General features: G+C 67.3%; 5 non-coding genes across 5 annotated transcripts; all 5 read left to right on the forward strand.

Annotated features, from left to right (window-relative positions):
* The first annotated feature begins 2,549 nt into the window (after positions 1–2,549).
* LOC137213494 (5S ribosomal RNA) lies at positions 2,550–2,668 on the forward strand. The gene has a single exon (XR_010938132.1). It is a non-coding gene; the product is annotated as a 5S ribosomal RNA (ribosomal RNA).
* A 938-nt stretch (positions 2,669–3,606) lies between these two features.
* Positions 3,607–3,725, forward strand: LOC137213495 (5S ribosomal RNA). Its single transcript, XR_010938133.1, has one exon. It is a non-coding gene; the product is annotated as a 5S ribosomal RNA (ribosomal RNA).
* Positions 3,726–6,423: 2,698 nt separating this feature from the next.
* Positions 6,424–6,542, forward strand: LOC137213515 (5S ribosomal RNA). The gene has a single exon (XR_010938152.1). It is a non-coding gene; the product is annotated as a 5S ribosomal RNA (ribosomal RNA).
* A 2,701-nt stretch (positions 6,543–9,243) lies between these two features.
* Positions 9,244–9,362, forward strand: LOC137213496 (5S ribosomal RNA). Its single transcript, XR_010938134.1, has one exon. It is a non-coding gene; the product is annotated as a 5S ribosomal RNA (ribosomal RNA).
* Positions 9,363–10,300: 938 nt separating this feature from the next.
* LOC137213497 (5S ribosomal RNA) lies at positions 10,301–10,419 on the forward strand. Its single transcript, XR_010938135.1, has one exon. It is a non-coding gene; the product is annotated as a 5S ribosomal RNA (ribosomal RNA).
* Positions 10,420–12,190: the final 1,771 nt, after the last annotated feature.

Consider the following 12,190-nt stretch of genomic DNA (forward strand, 5'->3'; position numbering starts at 1 on the left):
TCTTGAGCACAGGTTCTTGGGATCCACGGAGCAGCGCATGCACATGCGATGGGTGCCTACACAGCTGGCTTGCTTGTCTGTGGGGAAAGGCGAGATGGGTCAGGGCCTGGGTTCCTGAGGGGCTGAGAATCAAGGCAGGGATAGAAGAAAGGGGACAGGCCCACATCCCCTGAACCCACGCCGGCGCCCACTCACCTTTGTGGAAAATACGATTGAAAAGTGCCCGCAAGAATCTCTTCAGATGCCTCCAGAGTTGAGGGAAGAAGGGGAGGGGGGAGGCCGGGAGCAGGGTGAGCCCTGAAATCCAACCCTTGTCCGGTCACACCCCAGCAGCCCTCCCACCTCAGCCCCTTCAAGACCCCAGGGCTCCCCCAGCCGCGCTGCACAGATCCTGCCCTGACCATAGTCACCATGTTGATCCCCACGTTGAGCAAGATGAAGCTGACCGGGATCAGAAGAATTGAGTATCCTTGCTCCTGGCATTTCCTGGGGATGGGGCCAGTGAACGGCTCGGCTCGGTAGTAGTTTCGCTCACCCATGGCCGTTGGTCCCAGGACTGCCTGGGCCCTCTGCCCTCCAGTTTTAACTGGGAGCCAGACTGGGTCATAATGGGGCAGGTGGTGAGGTCACAGTGAGGGAGGGGGATGAAAAGGAGGGCCCAGAGTGGCATTCCCTGGTAACCAGGGTCAGGTAAGCTGAGCCTGGACAGTCAAACAGGGCCCGGTGGCCGGCATACATCCCCTCGAGCGGTCATTCATTCGCTCACCGCCCGCTGACTCACTTGTTCAAATGACACATTGCGTCTCTTGGCCCCTCTTGAGACTAGGAAGACCTTGGCCTCAGAGGCCTGCTGAAGGCCTGGCTGGAGTCCAGAGCCTCAGCCTTCTTCATGCCCTTCACTGGGCCTGGAGCTGGACCTGCCCAGATGTGGAACCTCCCAGTTTGGAAGCAACTTCTTGTATGAGGCTCTCTGTGGACAGGGACAGCTGAGACACAGAGGAGGTGCCCAGAGACCAGGGGTTTGGAGTCTGCAGCTGCAGATGTACTTAGTGCATGGTATAGGACCAGGAGGGGCCTGCTGGCACAACTGTGGCCACTAAACCAAAGGGACCCTCAGGCCAAGAAGGGGACACTGGCTTCTTATTGCAGGAAGCCAAGCGCAGGGACCCAGGCTGGCAGAAGGAGTGGCGCTTCCAAGCCACAGACCACCAATGTTTCCTGGACTCTGGCGCTCTTTATTCCTCTCTCCATGCCCTGCCGCCCCCTGCCCCTGCCCCCATTTGCTGCTGGTAAGTTCATTTTCCCAGTCTGGCTCCCGTGCAGAGAGGGCCTGGAGGCCGAGGTGGAAGGTAGCAGCGAGTTGGCCCGCGCTTGGCCCTCCTGCGGTTGCCGCTTCAGCACCAGACTGTCATACACCTGGTAGTTGGCATTGCCTCCCGGGTTCCGGCTGAGTGGCATGAAGGTGGGCGGGGGTGGAGGGTGCTCGGTAGCCTGGATGTCGGGCAGGAGGTGAGAGGGGCGGAGGAGCAGCGCTGAGCTGGGAGCCGGGGCCCGCTGGTCCGAGGCCTCGGCCAGTACCGTGAGGGAGGCGGAGGTGGCCACAGGGCGCCGCAAGGGCAGGATCTCAGCCCATTCGGCCGCCGGGTGCCGCACCTCGTGGGGATCGCTGGAGTAATCCAAGTGTCCCGTGGAGGGATGCAGGCTGCGGTTGGACTCGCTGTGAGCACAGCTGGGGAGGCTACGTCTGTGGGCCGGTGGGGTGTCGCGCTACCAGGCTTCGGGCCGGTAGACCCGAGGCACCAGAGCGGATGGAGGCTCAGAGCCCTCCAGACCCAGACTCCGCCATGGGCCCAGTTGCCGTCCTTTCGGCCCGCGAGCCCCTCGACCTGCATCTGGCCGCCCCCACCGGCGCCCAGCCCCGGGGCCACCACCTGTGTGCCGGTGTGTCCCTCCACAGCTCCCTCCGACAAAAGGCCCGCCCCGCCACCACCCCGCCCCTCTGGCGTGTCACAGCGGCCGGGTGCGGGAGCGGGATCGAGGGCAGGGGCCGCTTCCCCGGGCCTGCCGGCCACCAGGGGCGGGGTCCTGAGCTCGGCGGGGGGGTGTGGGGGCAAGGGTGGCCTTGCCGGGGCTGAGGGGCCGTGGCGACTCAATGGTGGCTCCCGGTGGCTTCGGGCCGGCTGCTGTCGGGCAGGAGGGCCGGCCCGGGCTGCGGCCGGGCTGCGCCTAGCGCCGCGTGGGCGGGCAGGGCCGACGCCCAAGGGACCGCGGTTCCCGGGCCCTGAAGCCTCCGGGGCCACGTCCCTGTGAGCGACGTGCGGGATCTTGGGCGGGGCGCCAAGCGCCGAAGGGTTTGCTGGGTCACGGCCGCCCTGGGCTGGGAGGTGGTCGCCAAACCCTCCGCCGCCGCCCGATACCCGAGACCTCCGTTCCCCCTGCCTGGGCGGGCGAGGGGGCCCTGCCGGGGCGGGCTGGCCGCCAGGCTGGCGTTAAGGCGCCAGCGCCAGCGAAACTGGGCCTCAAGGGGCCGCCCGCGGCCCCCCGCCCCCGTCTACGGCCATACCACCCTGAACGCGCCCGATCTCGTCTGATCTCGGAAGCTAAGCAGGGTCGGGCCTGGTTAGTACTTGGATGGGAGACCGCCTGGGAATACCGGGTGCTGTAGGCTTTTTGCCTCCCGCTCCGCCCGCCTTCTCCTTTACTCGCCCGCGGCGGGGGCCGCCGGCTCCGCCCCCGCCGGGCCCCGGTGCAGGCCCCACCTCCTCAGGCCCCTCCCACCACGGCGCGCGCCGGCGGGGGCGCACCCCGCCGGCCCGGCCGGCCAGGCGGCCAGAAGGCGGCCCTGGAAGGCAGCCGCACCCCAGACGCTCCCGGGGTGGCTGACCCGGACCCAGACTCCGCCGCGGGCCCACTGGCCGTCCTTTCGGCCCGCGAGCCCCTCGACCTGCACCTGGCCGCCGCCACCGGCGCCCAGCCCCGGCGCCGCCACCTGTGTGCGGGTGTGTCCCTCCACAGCTCCCTCCGACAAAAGGCCCGCCCCGCCACCACCCCGCCCCTCTGGCGTGTCACCGCGGCCGGGTGCGGGAGCGGGATCGAGGGCAGGGGCCGCTTCCCCGGGCCTGCCGGCCACCAGGGGCGGGGTCCTGAGCTCGGCGTGGGGGTGTGGGGGCAAGGGTGGCCTTGCCGGGGCTGAGGGGCCGTGGCGACTCAATGGTGGCTCCCGGTGGCTTCGGGCCGGCTGCTGTCGGGCAGGAGGGCCGGCCCGGGCTGCGGCCGGGCTGCGCCTAGCGCCGCGTGGGCGGGCAGGGCCGATGCCCAAGGGACCGCGGGCCCCGGGCCCTGAAGCCTCCGGGGCCACGTCCCTGTGAGCGACGTGCGGGATCTTGGGCGGGGCGCCAAGCGCCGAAGGGTTTGCTGGGTCACGGCCGCCCTGGGCTGGGAGGTGGTCGCCAAACCCTCCGCCACCGCCCGATACCCGAGACCTCCGTTCCCCCTGCCTGGGCGGGCGAGGGGGCCCTGCCGGGGCGGGCCGGCCGCCAGGCTGGCGTTAAGGCGCCAGCGCCAGCGAAACTGGGCCTCAAGAGGCAGCCGTCGGCCCCCGCCCCCGTCTACGGCCATACCACCCTGAACGCGCCCGATCTCGTCTGATCTCGGAAGCTAAGCAGGGTCGGGCCTGGTTAGTACTTGGATGGGAGACCGCCTGGGAATACCGGGTGCTGTAGGCTTTTTGCCTCCCGCTCCGCCCGCCTTCTCCTTTACTCGCCCGCGGCGGGGGGGCCGCCGGCTCCGCCCCCGCCGAGCCCCGCTGCAGGCAGTAGTCAAGGTGGTTTACCTGCCCGAGCAGGAAGCTTGGGCGATGGCAGAAGTGGGAAGAAACTCTTGAGCACAGGTTCTTGGGATCCACGGAGCAGCGCATGCACATGCGATGGGTGCCTACACAGCTGGCTTGCTTGTCTGTGGGGAAAGGCGAGATGGGTCAGGGCCTGGGTTCCTGAGGGGCTGAGAATCAAGGCAGGGATAGAAGAAAGGGGACAGGCCCACATCCCCTGAACCCACGCCGGCGCCCACTCACCTTTGTGGAAAATACGATTGAAAAGTGCCCGCAAGAATCTCTTCAGATGCCTCCAGAGTTGAGGGAAGAAGGGGAGGGGGGAGGCCGGGAGCAGGGTGAGCCCTGAAATCCAACCCTTGTCCGGTCACACCCCAGCAGCCCTCCCACCTCAGCCCCTTCAAGACCCCAGGGCTCCCCCAGCCGCGCTGCACAGATCCTGCCCTGACCATAGTCACCATGTTGATCCCCACGTTGAGCAAGATGAAGCTGACCGGGATCAGAAGAATTGAGTATCCTTGCTCCTGGCATTTCCTGGGGATGGGGCCAGTGAACGGCTCGGCTCGGTAGTAGTTTCGCTCACCCATGGCCGTTGGTCCCAGGACTGCCTGGGCCCTCTGCCCTCCAGTTTTAACTGGGAGCCAGACTGGGTCATAATGGGGCAGGTGGTGAGGTCACAGTGAGGGAGGGGGATGAAAAGGAGGGCCCAGAGTGGCATTCCCTGGTAACCAGGGTCAGGTAAGCTGAGCCTGGACAGTCAAACAGGACCCGGTGGCCGGCATACATCCCCTCGAGCGGTCATTCATTCGCTCACTGCCCGCTGACTCACTTGTTCAAATGACACATTGCGTCTCTTGGCCCCTCTTGAGACTAGGAAGACCTTGGCCTCAGAGGCCTGCTGAAGGCCTGGCTGGAGTCCAGAGCCTCAGCCTTCTTCATGCCCTTCACTGGGCCTGGAGCTGGACCTGCCCAGATGTGGAACCTCCCAGTTTGGAAGCAACTTCTTGTATGAGGCTCTCTGTGGACAGGGACAGCTGAGACACAGAGGAGGTGCCCAGAGACCAGGGGTTTGGAGTCTGCAGCTGCAGATGTACTTAGTGCATGGTATAGGACCAGGAGGGGCCTGCTGGCACAACTGTGGCCACTAAACCAAAGGGACCCTCAGGCCAAGAAGGGGACACTGGCTTCTTATTGCAGGAAGCCAAGCGCAGGGACCCAGGCTGGCAGAAGGAGTGGCGCTTCCAAGCCACAGACCACCAATGTTTCCTGGACTCTGGCGCTCTTTATTCCTCTCTCCATGCCCTGCCGCCCCCTGCCCCTGCCCCCATTTGCTGCTGGTAAGTTCATTTTCCCAGTCTGGCTCCCGTGCAGAGAGGGCCTGGAGGCCGAGGTGGAAGGTAGCAGCGAGTTGGCCCGCGCTTGGCCCTCCTGCGGTTGCCGCTTCAGCACCAGACTGTCATACACCTGGTAGTTGGCATTGCCTCCCGGGTTCCGGCTGAGTGGCATGAAGGTGGGCGGGGGTGGAGGGTGCTCGGTAGCCTGGACGTCGGGCAGGAGGTGAGAGGGGCGGAGGAGAAGCACTGAGCTGGGAGCCGGGGCCCGCTGGTCCGAGGCCTCGGCCAGTACCGTGAGGGAGGCGGAGGTGGCCACAGGGCGCCGCAAGGGCAGGATCTCAGCCCATTCGGCCGCCGGGTGCCGCACCTCGTGGGGATCGCGGGAGTAATCCAAGTGTCCCGCGGAGGGATGCAGGCTGCGGTTGGACTCGCTGTGAGCACAGCTGGGGAGGCTACGTCTGTGGGCCGGTGGGGTGTCACGCTATCAGGCGTCGGGCCGGTAGACCCGAGGCACCAGAGCGGATGCAGGCTCAGAGCCTTCCAGACCCAGACTCCGCCGCGGGCCCAGTTGCCGTCCTTTCGGCCCGCGAGCCCCTCGACCTGCACCTGGCCGGCCCCACCGGCGCCCAGCCCCGGCGCCGCCACCTGTGTGCCGGTGTGTCCCTCCACAGCTCCCTCCGACAAAAGCCAAGCCCCCCCACACCCCGCCCCTCTGGCGTGTCACCGCGGCCGGGTGCGGGAGCGGGATCGAGGGCAGGGGCCGCTTCCCGGGGCCTGCCGGCCACCAGGGGCGGGGTCCTGAGCTCGGCGGGGGGTGTGGGGGCAAGGGTGGCCTTGCCGGGGCTGAGGGGCCGTGGCGACTCAATGGTGGCTCCCGGTGGCTTCGGGCCGGCTGCTGTCGGGCAGGAGGGCCGGCCCGGGCTGCGGCCGGTCTGCGCCTAGCGCCGCGTGGGCGGGCAGGGCCGATGCCCAAGGGACCGCGGGCCCCGGGCCCTGAAGCCTCCGGGGCCACGTCCCTGTGAGCGACGTGCGGGATCTTGGGCGGGGCGCCAAGCGCCGAAGGGTTTGCTGGGTCACGGCCGCCCTGGGCTGGGAGGTGGTCGCCAAACCCTCCGCCGCCGCCCGATACCCGAGACCTCCGTTCCCCCTGCCTGGGCGGGCGAGGGGGCCCTGCCGGGGCGGGCCGGCCGCCAGGCTGGCGTTAAGGCGCCAGCGCCAGCGAAACTGGGCCTCAAGAGGCAGCCGTCGGCCCCCGCCCCCGTCTACGGCCATACCACCCTGAACGCGCCCGATCTCGTCTGATCTCGGAAGCTAAGCAGGGTCGGGCCTGGTTAGTACTTAGATGGGAGACCGCCTGGGAATACCGGGTGCTGTAGGCTTTTTGCCTCCCGCTCCGCCCGCCTTCTCCTTTACTCGCCCGCGGCGGGGGGGCCGCCGGCTCCGCCCCCGCCGAGCCCCGCTGCAGGCAGTAGTCAAGGTGGTTTACCTGCCCGAGCAGGAAGCTTGGGCGATGGCAGAAGTGGGAAGAAACTCTTGAGCACAGGTTCTTGGGATCCACGGAGCAGCGCATGCACATGCGATGGGTGCCTACACAGCTGGCTTGCTTGTCTGTGGGGAAAGGCGAGATGGGTCAGGGCCTGGGTTCCTGAGGGGCTGAGAATCAAGGCAGGGATAGAAGAAAGGGGACAGGCCCACATCCCCTGAACCCACGCCGGCGCCCACTCACCTTTGTGGAAAATACGATTGAAAAGTGCCCGCAAGAATCTCTTCAGATGCCTCCAGAGTTGAGGGAAGAAGGGGAGGGGGGAGGCCGGGAGCAGGGTGAGCCCTGAAATCCAACCCTTGTCCGGTCACACCCCAGCAGCCCTCCCACCTCAGCCCCTTCAAGACCCCAGGGCTCCCCCAGCCGCGCTGCACAGATCCTGCCCTGACCATAGTCACCATGTTGATCCCCACGTTGAGCAAGATGAAGCTGACCGGGATCAGAAGAATTGAGTATCCTTGCTCCTGGCATTTCCTGGGGATGGGGCCAGTGAACGGCTCGGCTCGGTAGTAGTTTCGCTCACCCATGGCCGTTGGTCCCAGGACTGCCTGGGCCCTCTGCCCTCCAGTTTTAACTGGGAGCCAGACTGGGTCATAATGGGGCAGGTGGTGAGGTCACAGTGAGGGAGGGGGATGAAAAGGAGGGCCCAGAGTGGCATTCCCTGGTAACCAGGGTCAGGTAAGCTGAGCCTGGACAGTCAAACAGGGCCCGGTGGCCGGCATACATCCCCTCGAGCGGTCATTCATTCGCTCACCGCCCGCTGACTCACTTGTTCAAATGACACATTGCGTCTCTTGGCCCCTCTTGAGACTAGGAAGACCTTGGCCTCAGAGGCCTGCTGAAGGCCTGGCTGGAGTCCAGAGCCTCAGCCTTCTTCATGCCCTTCACTGGGCCTGGAGCTGGACCTGCCCAGATGTGGAACCTCCCAGTTTGGAAGCAACTTCTTGTATGAGGCTCTCTGTGGACAGGGACAGCTGAGACACAGAGGAGGTGCCCAGAGACCAGGGGTTTGGAGTCTGCAGCTGCAGATGTACTTAGTGCATGGTATAGGACCAGGAGGGGCCTGCTGGCACAACTGTGGCCACTAAACCAAAGGGACCCTCAGGCCAAGAAGGGGACACTGGCTTCTTATTGCAGGAAGCCAAGCGCAGGGACCCAGGCTGGCAGAAGGAGTGGCGCTTCCAAGCCACAGACCACCAATGTTTCCTGGACTCTGGCGCTCTTTATTCCTCTCTCCATGCCCTGCCGCCCCCTGCCCCTGCCCCCATTTGCTGCTGGTAAGTTCATTTTCCCAGTCTGGCTCCCGTGCAGAGAGGGCCTGGAGGCCGAGGTGGAAGGTAGCAGCGAGTTGGCCCGCGCTTGGCCCTCCTGCGGTTGCCGCTTCAGCACCAGACTGTCATACACCTGGTAGTTGGCATTGCCTCCCGGGTTCCGGCTGAGTGGCATGAAGGTGGGCGGGGGTGGAGGGTGCTCGGTAGCCTGGATGTCGGGCAGGAGGTGAGAGGGGCGGAGGAGCAGCGCTGAGCTGGGAGCCGGGGCCCGCTGGTCCGAGGCCTCGGCCAGTACCGTGAGGGAGGCGGAGGTGGCCACAGGGCGCCGCAAGGGCAGGATCTCAGCCCATTCGGCCGCCGGGTGCCGCACCTCGTGGGGATCGCGGGAGTAATCCAAGTGTCCCGTGGAGGGATGCAGGCTGCGGTTGGACTCGCTGTGAGCACAGCTGGGGAGGCTACGTCTGTGGGCCGGTGGGGTGTCGCGCTACCAGGCTTCGGGCCGGTAGACCCGAGGCACCAGAGCGGATGGAGGCTCAGAGCCCTCCAGACCCAGACTCCGCCATGGGCCCAGTTGCCGTCCTTTCGGCCCGCGAGCCCCTCGACCTGCATCTGGCCGCCCCCACCGGCACCCAGCCCCGGCGCCACCACCTGTGTGCCGGTGTGTCCCTCCACAGCTCCCTCCGACAAAAGGCCCGCCCCGCCACCACCCCGCCCCTCTGGCGTGTCACCGCGGCCGGGTGCGGGAGCGGGATCGAGGGCAGGGGCCGCTTCCCCGGGCCTGCCGGCCACCAGGGGCGGGGTCCTGAGCTCGGCGGGGGGGTGTGGGGGCAAGGGTGGCCTTGCCGGGGCTGAGGGGCCGTGGCGACTCAATGGTGGCTCCCGGTGGCTTCGGGCCGGCTGCTGTCGGGCAGGAGGGCCGGCCCGGGCTGCGGCCGGGCTGCGCCTAGCGCCGCGTGGGCGGGCAGGGCCGACGCCCAAGGGACCGCGGTTCCCGGGCCCTGAAGCCTCCGGGGCCACGTCCCTGTGAGCGACGTGCGGGATCTTGGGCGGGGCGCCAAGCGCCGAAGGGTTTGCTGGGTCACGGCCGCCCTGGGCTGGGAGGTGGTCGCCAAACCCTCCGCCGCCGCCCGATACCCGAGACCTCCGTTCCCCCTGCCTGGGCGGGCGAGGGGGCCCTGCCGGGGCGGGCTGGCCGCCAGGCTGGCGTTAAGGCGCCAGCGCCAGCGAAACTGGGCCTCAAGGGGCCGCCCGCGGCCCCCCGCCCCCGTCTACGGCCATACCACCCTGAACGCGCCCGATCTCGTCTGATCTCGGAAGCTAAGCAGGGTCGGGCCTGGTTAGTACTTGGATGGGAGACCGCCTGGGAATACCGGGTGCTGTAGGCTTTTTGCCTCCCGCTCCGCCCGCCTTCTCCTTTACTCGCCCGCGGCGGGGGCCGCCGGCTCCGCCCCCGCCGGGCCCCGCTGCAGGCCCCACCTCCTCAGGCCCCTCCCACCACGGCGCGCGCCGGCGGGGGCGCACCCCGCCGGCCCGGCCGGCCAGGCGGCCAGAAGGCGGCCCTGGAAGGCAGCCGCACCCCAGACGCTCCCGGGGTGGCTGGCCCGGACCCAGACTCCGCCGCGGGCCCACTGGCCGTCCTTTCGGCCCGCGAGCCCCTCGACCTGCACCTGGCCGCCGCCACCGGCGCCCAGCCCCGGCGCCGCCACCTGTGTGCGGGTGTGTCCCTCCACAGCTCCCTCCGACAAAAGGCCCGCCCCGCCACCACCCCGCCCCTCTGGCGTGTCACCGCGGCCGGGTGCGGGAGCGGGATCGAGGGCAGGGGCCGCTTCCCCGGGCCTGCCGGCCACCAGGGGCGGGGTCCTGAGCTCGGCGTGGGGGTGTGGGGGCAAGGGTGGCCTTGCCGGGGCTGAGGGGCCGTGGCGACTCAATGGTGGCTCCCGGTGGCTTCGGGCCGGCTGCTGTCGGGCAGGAGGGCCGGCCCGGGCTGCGGCCGGGCTGCGCCTAGCGCCGCGTGGGCGGGCAGGGCCGATGCCCAAGGGACCGCGGGCCCCGGGCCCTGAAGCCTCCGGGGCCACGTCCCTGTGAGCGACGTGCGGGATCTTGGGCGGGGCGCCAAGCGCCGAAGGGTTTGCTGGGTCACGGCCGCCCTGGGCTGGGAGGTGGTCGCCAAACCCTCCGCCACCGCCCGATACCCGAGACCTCCGTTCCCCCTGCCTGGGCGGGCGAGGGGGCCCTGCCGGGGCGGGCCGGCCGCCAGGCTGGCGTTAAGGCGCCAGCGCCAGCGAAACTGGGCCTCAAGAGGCAGCCGTCGGCCCCCGCCCCCGTCTACGGCCATACCACCCTGAACGCGCCCGATCTCGTCTGATCTCGGAAGCTAAGCAGGGTCGGGCCTGGTTAGTACTTGGATGGGAGACCGCCTGGGAATACCGGGTGCTGTAGGCTTTTTGCCTCCCGCTCCGCCCGCCTTCTCCTTTACTCGCCCGCGGCGGGGGGGCCGCCGGCTCCGCCCCCGCCGAGCCCCGCTGCAGGCAGTAGTCAAGGTGGTTTACCTGCCCGAGCAGGAAGCTTGGGCGATGGCAGAAGTGGGAAGAAACTCTTGAGCACAGGTTCTTGGGATCCACGGAGCAGCGCATGCACATGCGATGGGTGCCTACACAGCTGGCTTGCTTGTCTGTGGGGAAAGGCGAGATGGGTCAGGGCCTGGGTTCCTGAGGGGCTGAGAATCAAGGCAGGGATAGAAGAAAGGGGACAGGCCCACATCCCCTGAACCCACGCCGGCGCCCACTCACCTTTGTGGAAAATACGATTGAAAAGTGCCCGCAAGAATCTCTTCAGATGCCTCCAGAGTTGAGGGAAGAAGGGGAGGGGGGAGGCCGGGAGCAGGGTGAGCCCTGAAATCCAACCCTTGTCCGGTCACACCCCAGCAGCCCTCCCACCTCAGCCCCTTCAAGACCCCAGGGCTCCCCCAGCCGCGCTGCACAGATCCTGCCCTGACCATAGTCACCATGTTGATCCCCACGTTGAGCAAGATGAAGCTGACCGGGATCAGAAGAATTGAGTATCCTTGCTCCTGGCATTTCCTGGGGATGGGGCCAGTGAACGGCTCGGCTCGGTAGTAGTTTCGCTCACCCATGGCCGTTGGTCCCAGGACTGCCTGGGCCCTCTGCCCTCCAGTTTTAACTGGGAGCCAGACTGGGTCATAATGGGGCAGGTGGTGAGGTCACAGTGAGGGAGGGGGATGAAAAGGAGGGCCCAGAGTGGCATTCCCTGGTAACCAGGGTCAGGTAAGCTGAGCCTGGACAGTCAAACAGGGCCCGGTGGCCGGCATACATCCCCTCGAGCGGTCATTCATTCGCTCACCGCCCGCTGACTCACTTGTTCAAATGACACATTGCGTCTCTTGGCCCCTCTTGAGACTAGGAAGACCTTGGCCTCAGAGGCCTGCTGAAGGCCTGGCTGGAGTCCAGAGCCTCAGCCTTCTTCATGCCCTTCACTGGGCCTGGAGCTGGACCTGCCCAGATGTGGAACCTCCCAGTTTGGAAGCAACTTCTTGTATGAGGCTCTCTGTGGACAGGGACAGCTGAGACACAGAGGAGGTGCCCAGAGACCAGGGGTTTGGAGTCTGCAGCTGCAGATGTACTTAGTGCATGGTATAGGACCAGGAGGGGCCTGCTGGCACAACTGTGGCCACTAAACCAAAGGGACCCTCAGGCCAAGAAGGGGACACTGGCTTCTTATTGCAGGAAGCCAAGCGCAGGGACCCAGGCTGGCAGAAGGAGTGGCGCTTCCAAGCCACAGACCACCAATGTTTCCTGGACTCTGGCGCTCTTTATTCCTCTCTCCATGCCCTGCCGCCCCCTGCCCCTGCCCCCATTTGCTGCTGGTAAGTTCATTTTCCCAGTCTGGCTCCCGTGCAGAGAGGGCCTGGAGGCCGAGGTGGAAGGTAGCAGCGAGTTGGCCCGCGCTTGGCCCTCCTGCGGTTGCCGCTTCAGCACCAGACTGTCATACACCTGGTAGTTGGCATTGCCTCCCGGGTTCCGGCTGAGTGGCATGAAGGTGGGCGGGGGTGGAGGGTGCTCGGTAGCCTGGATGTCGGGCAGGAGGTGAGAGGGGCGGAGGAGCAGCGCTGAGCTGGGAGCCGGGGCCCGCTGGTCCGAGGCCTCGGCCAGTACCGTGAGGGAGGCGGAGGTGGCCACAGGGCGCCGCAAGGGCA

The sequence above is a fragment of the Pseudorca crassidens genome, chromosome 19, assembly GCF_039906515.1.
Source record: "Pseudorca crassidens isolate mPseCra1 chromosome 19, mPseCra1.hap1, whole genome shotgun sequence".
Taxonomy (NCBI): domain Eukaryota; kingdom Metazoa; phylum Chordata; class Mammalia; order Artiodactyla; family Delphinidae; genus Pseudorca; species Pseudorca crassidens.